This window comes from Bombyx mori, chromosome 12 (assembly GCF_030269925.1).
Source record: "Bombyx mori chromosome 12, ASM3026992v2".
Taxonomy (NCBI): Eukaryota; Metazoa; Arthropoda; class Insecta; order Lepidoptera; family Bombycidae; genus Bombyx; species Bombyx mori.
This window is the reverse complement of record NC_085118.1, coordinates 17,747,323-17,755,076: the sequence shown is the minus strand read 5'-3', so window position 1 is coordinate 17,755,076 and position 7,754 is coordinate 17,747,323.

Below are 7,754 nucleotides of genomic sequence, written 5' to 3'. Positions count from 1 at the left end.
GCGACGAGGGCGGCGCGTTGCTCGTCGAATCCAGAGCAACGCGCCAGCGTGTGTTCCGCTGTGTCTTCCTCGTCGCGGTCCGCGCAGTGGTGGCACTGCGCCGTCGGTTCCCTTCCGGCTATCTTAAAGAGGTACCGGCCAAAACACCCATGGCCGGTCAACATCTGCGTCAGCCGGAAGGTGAGGCATCCGCGGTCGCGGCCCACCCAGTCCGCGAGGACCGGACGGACCGCCTCGACGGTACGGAGGCCGGCCGACGGGTCCGCCAAGCGGCGAGACCACGCCTCCAGCACGGACCGCCGAGATTGGAGCCTCCGCGCTCGAACTACTCCTTCGCCGGGGCGCCCTTCCCCCCTAGAGCGGAGGTCGCTACGCCACCGGTAATCGGCAGCGAGCGCCTCCGCCTCCAGGTCCCAGGGTGGCGCCCCGGCGAGCAAGCACGCCGCCTCGAAGGAGACGGTGCGGTATCCTCGGATCGCCCTGACCGCGATCGCGCGCTGCGGGCGTCGCAGCGCCGCGACGTTCTCGCGGGTCAGGGCGTGGCACCATACGGGAGCGCCGTATAGTGCCATCGACCGCACCACCCCCATGTAGAGGCGGCGCGCCACCTGATCGGGACCCCCGACGTTTGGAAGGAGCCGGCTCAAAGAGCCGGCCGTTGCCATCAGCCGAGGGCCCAACTTCTCAAAGTGAGCGCGGAAGTTCCACCGACCGTCCAGTTCGAGGCCGAGGTACCGAAGACCGGTCACCCCGACCCCGACGCGGACGCCTCCGATCACGAGGTGGGCACCCACAGGCGGCGCTCGTCCCGGCCCGTGAAACATCAGGGCCTGGGTTTTGTCGAGCGCCACCTCGAGCCCCAACCGTCGGATCCTAGTGACGACGTGTGCCACGCCTGCGCACGCCAGACGGGCAGACTCCCGGTAGTCCCTCCCCGGAGCCACGACCAACGTGTCGTCGGCGTAACAGATTACGCTCAGCCCGGGGAGGGGTCCCCGAATGACGCCCCGCAGGACCCAGTCGTAGCCGATGTTCCACAGCAGGGGGCCCAGGACGGACCCCTGCGGAACACCGCGCTCGACGGGGAAGCGGTACATCGCCCCACCGTGTCCGATGCACTGGATCGACCTTTTTTTTTTTTTTTTTTTTTTTTTTTCGGGTAGAGGGCCGAACCTCCTACGAGGTCCCCGCGCAAATGGGGCGCGCGGGGTATGTGAGACTCAACGATCTGCATGGTGTTGTGAGCAGACCGCGGGCCCAAGGATTTTAGAGCCCACCCACTAAACGACTCCCCTGCACTCTTACACCCGACGTCCGATCCCCTCCGAGGTCAGAACCCGGATGAGGTAGGGGGGCTACCGCGGTCAACACTACAACCAGACGGCGCGGCTCACCCCAAGGACGCCCAGCCGACGGAGCCTTCGAGGCGAATCGAAGGCTCTGAAACGTCGGCCGTCTCGGTACGGCAGCCCGTCGGGCCGCCCAGACGGTGCCGCTGGTGTCCCGGAATACCCCGCTGGACCAGAACCAGCCTGCCGGGTCGGGACGCGATACACCATCGACCGGTCGCTCTATTCACTCCACGGCAGCGCGCTAGAGTGCTGGTAGCGCGCCGCGCGGCCTCACCCCCTCAGGTCGCCCCTTGACCTTCACCGGGGGGAGGCCGCCATCTACAGGGGCCGGGACGTACGGGCGTATTCCCGCCTCCGGCCCCCGGCTCGACGGCGACGGATCGGTGCGGAAAGGGAAGAGCTCTCCCTCTCTCGCTCCGCCGCCTCCTTCTGCGAGATGGTGGACTCGCAGAAGTCGAGCATCGCCTTCCAGGACGCGTCGCTGCCGAGCATCGTAGCCACGACGCGCGGCAGCGAGAGGTCCTCTCCAATGACCGCGACGAGGGCGGCGCGTTGCTCGTCGAATCCAGAGCAACGCGCCAGCGTGTGTTCCGCTGTGTCTTCCTCGTCGCGGTCCGCGCAGTGGTGGCACTGCGCCGTCGGTTCCCTTCCGGCTATCTTGTGCAAGTACCGGCCGAAACAACCATGGCCGGTAAGCATCTGCGTTAGCCGGAAGGTGAGGCATCCGCGGTCGCGGCCCACCCAGTCCGCGAGAACCGGGCGGACCGCCTCGACGGTTCGGAGGCCGGCCGACGGGTCCGCCAAGCGGCGAGACCACGCCTCCAGCACGGACCGCCGAGAGTGGAGCCTCCGCGCTCGAACTACACCTTCGCCGGGGCGCCCTTCCCCCCTAGAGCGAAGGTCGCTACGCCACCGGTAATCGGCAGCGAGCGCCTCCGCCTCCAGGTCCCAGGGTGGCGCCCCGGCGAGCAAGCACGCCGCCTCGAAGGAGACGGTGCGGTATCCTCGGATCGCCCTGACCGCGATCGCGCGCTGCGGACGTCGCAGCGCCGCGACGTTCTCGCGGGTCAGGGCGTGGCACCATACGGGAGCGCCGTATAGTGCCATCGACCGCACCACCCCCATGTAGAGGCGGCGCGCCACCTGATCGGGACCCCCGACGTTTGGAAGAAGCCGGCTCAGAGAGCCGGCCGTCGCCATCAGCCGAGGGCCCAACTTTTCGAAGTGAGCGCGGAAGCTCCACCGACCGTCCAGTTCGAGGCCGAGGTACCGAAGACCGGTCACCCCGACCCCGACGCGGACACCTCCGATCACGAGGTGGGCACCCAGAGGCGGCGCTCGTCCCGGCCCGTGAAATAACAGGGCCTGGGTTTTGTCGAGCGCCACCTCGAGCCCCAACCGTCGGATCCTGGTGACGACGTGTGCCACGCCTGCGCACGCCAGACGGGCAGACTCCCGGTAAACCTTTTTTTTTTTTTTTTTTTTTTTTCGGGTAGAGGGCCGAACCTCCTACGAGGTCCCCGCGCAAAAGGGGCGCGCGGGGTATGTGAGACTCAACGATCTGCATGGTGTTGTGAGCAGACCGCGGGCCCAAGGATTTTAGAGCCCACCCACTAAACGACTCCTCTGCACTCTTACACCCGACGTCCGATCCCCTCCGAGGTCAAAACCCGGATGAGGTAGGGGGGCTACCGCGGTCAACACTACAACCAGACGGCGCGGCTCACCCCAAGGACGCCCAGCCGACGGAGCCTTCGAGGCGAATCGAAGGCTCTGAAACGTCGGCCGTCTCGGTACGGCAGCCCGTCGGGCCGCCCAGACGGTGCCGCTGGTGTCCCGGAATACCCCGCTGGACCAGAACCAGCCTGCCGGGTCGGGACGCGATACACCGTCGACCGGTCGCTCTAATCACTCCACGGCAGCGCGCTAGAGTGCTGGTAGCGCGCCGCGCGGCCTCACCCCCTCAGGTCGCCCCTTGACCTTCACCGGGGGGAGGCCGCCACCTACAGGGGCCGGGACGTACGGGCGTATTCCCGCCTCCGGCCCCCGGCTCGACGGCGACGGATCGGTGCGGAAAGGGAAGAGCTCTCCCTCTCTCGCTCCGCCGCCTCCTTCTGCGAGATGGTGGACTCGCAGAAGTCGAGCATCGCCTTCCAGGACGCGTCGCTGCCGAGCATCGTAGCCACGACGCGCGGCAGCGAGAGGTCCTCTCCAATGACCGCGACGAGGGCGGCGCGTTGCTCGTCGAATCCAGAGCAACGCGCCAGCGTGTGTTCCGCTGTGTCTTCCTCGTCGCGGTCCGCGCAGTGGTGGCACTGCGCCGTCGGTTCCCTTCCGGCTATCTTGTGCAAGTACCGGCCGAAACAACCATGGCCGGTAAGCATCTGCGTTAGCCGGAAGGTGAGGCATCCGCGGTCGCGGCCCACCCAGTCCGCGAGAACCGGGCGGACCGCCTCGACGGTTCGGAGGCCGGCCGACGGGTCCGCCAAGCGGCGAGACCACGCCTCCAGCACGGACCGCCGAGAGTGGAGCCTCCGCGCTCGAACTACACCTTCGCTGGGGCGCCCTTCCCCCCTAGAGCGGAGGTCGCTACGCCACCGGTAATCGGCAGCGAGCGCCTCCGCCTCCAGGTCCCAGGGTGGCGCCCCGGCGAGCAAGCACGCCGCCTCGAAGGAGACGGTGCGGTATCCTCGGATCGCCCTGACCGCGATCGCGCGCTGCGGACGTCGCAGCGCCGCGACGTTCTCGCGGGTCAGGGCGTGGCACCATACGGGAGCCCCGTATAGTGCCATCGACCGCACCACCCCCATGTAGAGGCGGCGCGCCACCTGATCGGGACCCCCGACGTTTGGAAGCAGCCGGCTCAGAGAGCCGGCCGTCGCCATCAGTCGAGGGCCCAACTTCTCAAAGTGAGCGCGGAAGTTCCACCGACCATCCAGTTCGAGGCCGAGGTACCGAAGACCGGTCACCCCGACCCCGACGCGGACGCCTCCGATCACGAGGTGGGCACCCAGAGGCGGCGCTCGTCCCGGCCCGTGAAACATCAGGGCCTGGGTTTTGTCGAGCGCCACCTCGAGCCCCAACCGTCGGATCCTGGTGACGACGTGTGCCACGCCTGCGCACGCCAGACGGGCAGACTCCCGGTAGTCCCTCCCCGGAGCTACGATCAACGTGTCGTCAGCGTAACAAATTACGCTGAGCCCGGGGAGGGGTCCCCGAATGACGCCCCGCAGGACCCAGTCGTAGCCGATGTTCCACAGCAGGGGGCCCAGGACGGACCCCTGCGGAACACCGCGCTCGACGGGGAAGCGGTACATCGCCCCACCGTGTCCGATGCACTGGATCGACCTGCCCTCGAGGTAGGAGCCGATCAGTCGGCGGAGGTATGCGGGGACGCCGTGATACTCCAGCGCCCCCGCGATCACCGACCAGGGCAGGGTGTTGAAGGCGTTCCTTACATCTAAGGATAACGCCATCGCCACCCCGCCCCGGGATACGGCTTCGTCGGAGAGGGCCCGCACGCGCAGAATTGCGTCGATAGTCGAGCGGCCCTCTCTGAAGCCGTATTGCTCCGCCGAAAGATCGGGACCCGTCTCGGTCAGGTGCCGGACGATGCGGGCCGCGACGATTCTCTCGAGCATCTTGCCCGCTTCGTCCAGCAACACGATGGGGCGATAGCCCGCGGGTGAGTCCGCGGGGCGCCCGTCCTTCCGCAGAAGGACCAGTCTGCCCGTCTTCCATTTCGACGGGAACCGTCCCGACTCGAGGCACGCTTCGAAAAGCCCCCCGAGCCGGTCCCCTAGGGCCTCGAAGGCCAAGCTCCAGACCCGGCCGTGAACGCCGTCAGGGCCGGGGGCCGTGTCCTTCGCTCTCATTTTGGACACGGCCGCATGGATCTCCGCCCCCGTAATAGGGGGAGGGGGCTCCTCGGCAGCGGGAACGCTGGGGCGACGTGGAGGTGTGCCCCACGTGGCGTCCATCTGGGGGGGCTCAAAGTCCCCCCCCGCTGCCGGCGGGAAAAGCGCGGAAACTATCTCCCGCAGCTGCCGAGGCTGGAGCCGCTCGGTCACCGGGAGCGCCCACGGCTGCAGTTTTCTGCGAACCATCTTGTATGGGCGCCCCCAGGGATCTTCGTCGAGCGACTCCAGGAGAGTCTTCATGCTCTGCTTCTTGGCCTCGCCGATGGCCAGCTGCAGCGCCGTCTGTTTTTGACGACAGTCAGCGTGCAGCCGGGCCGCCGTCTCCGCGAACGTAGCGTCGCGACGACGGCGGCGGCGGTGGCGTGCGCTCCGGCGGCGCGCCCTCACGCACTCCTCACGGAGTCTCGCGATCTCGGGCGACCACCAGAACGCACCCCCACGTGGTGCTCGGGGGCCGACCCGGGGCATGGCGGCATCACAAATGTTTGCCATGGTGCCCCGGAACCAGTCGACCTCCGCATCCACGTCCGCGAGCCGCGCGGGTTTTGGCGCCCACGCAGCAACAGCGGCCGCCTCCATCAGCAACTCCTTGTTCATCCGTTTCAAGGCCCACCTGGGGAACGAACGGGGCGCACCTTGCGGGAGCTCCTCCTCGCCGCGGGCGCCCGCGGCTGACGACGACAAGGAGGAGGCAGAGAGCTCGAATCGGACGTATCTGTGGTCCGAGAGCGTCTCCGCCCCCTCGAGTACGCGCCAGCCGCGGGTGCGGCGCACGGCGGACGGGGACGCGAACGTAACGTCCACGTGAGATTCCCCGTTCCACCGCACGCAAGTCGCGACCGTACCTCTGTTTAGAAGACAGAGGCCGGTCGCGATCGCCCACTCCGAAAGAGCCTCGCCTCGCGAATCCGTGCGGGGGGAGCCCCAAGCCATACACTTGGCATTGAGGTCCCCCGCGACGATGACAGGGCGGGACCCGAAGCGGTGCAAGAGCACCTCGAGCCCGCCCAGAAACCGCTCGAACTCGGCGAGGCTCCTGTTCGGAGAAAAGTACGCCCCGATCACGACGGTCCCGTCGATCCTAGCCGCGACGTACCCGGGTCCCCTGGCCACCATATCCAAGGGGGGTAACGCCGCGGACTGTCTAAGTACGATGGCCACGGAGCCGTCGACGTCCCCGATCCAGCAGTCCTGGTCGGTGGGGACGAAGTACGGCTCCGCGGCGACAGCGACGTCGATTGACCACTCCGCCATGGTGTGGACGAGGAGATCCTGTGCCCTGGCGGAGTGGTTCAAATTACTTTGGAGGAAGCGATGGACGCAACCCATTACGGGGCTACGTCCATCGCTCCCTCGTCTGTCCCGCCCTGCGGCTCGACAACAGCCGCGGCGGGAACTGACTCGCCGGCTGCCCTTGTTGCAGCCGGCTTCTTTTTCTTTCCGCCCCTCCTCGTTTTTGTAGAGGAGGGGGCAGATTTACACGCCGGGCCCCCGGCCCGGTGGTCGGCCTTCCTTTTGGCCGCGTCGCACAAGACGCAGTGCGGCGCGGCTGTGGTGCAGGAGGCTGCCTTGTGCCCCGGTTGGCCGCAGCGGAAACACAAGCCGCTGCGGTCCACGGTCGAGGGGCACTTGGCGAGGCCGTGGCCGGTGCCGAAGCACCGAAGACAGCGCCACGGCCTGGCATCCTGCAGCTGCACGTGGGCCACTACCCAGCCCACGCGCAGCCTTCCTGGGCTGTCGGAAGGCCGCCCCTGTGGAGGGGTGGCCAGGAGGGTCGCCGTTGCAATCGGGCAACGCGCCCACGCCGTCCGGGTACCAGAATATGTTTCCCGGAGCTCCCCGACTTTGACGTCGGCGAGGGCGCAGTTGCCCTGCGACGCGATGGCCGCGGCAACCTCCTCCTTCGTGGCGCACTCGTCGAGGCCCGTGATTTTGACTTCACCCATCTTCACGGGCCGCGCGATGCGCACCACCTCGGGGTCCGGCAGGATCTCCCTCAGCCGGGCCGCCAATTTTTCGGCCGCGGCGTTGGTGTTCGGGCCGGGGCACTCTATGAGACGGGCCCCGTTGGCCGTCTGCCGGACCTTGATGCCCCCCTCCACGCCGAGGGCGTCCACATTCACGCCGCCGCGCGCCTGGGTCATCACCTCGTGGTAGGTGATGCCCTTTTCTTTGCCGGCGGGCAGCAGCTCCACTACCACTGCAGCCGACCGCGGGGCGCGCGGCCTCCTTCGTCCGTTTCGGCCCCTCGGCTCCGCTCGACCCTCTTGACGGGGAGCGGCGGCCGCAGGGGCGGGCTTGGGGCGCGGCGCAAGAGGCGCCGCCACCTTTTTGGGCCCGCGCCGCACCACCGTTGTCCAGGCCTCTTCCATATTGGCCGGGGCCGGGGGCAGCGGGCGGGGCTGGGGAGTCCGTGCCGGTTTGGCGGCGTTGACGCCTCCCTTCTTCTTTGTCCGGCTCCTGGCGGGCCCTGCCTTCGCAG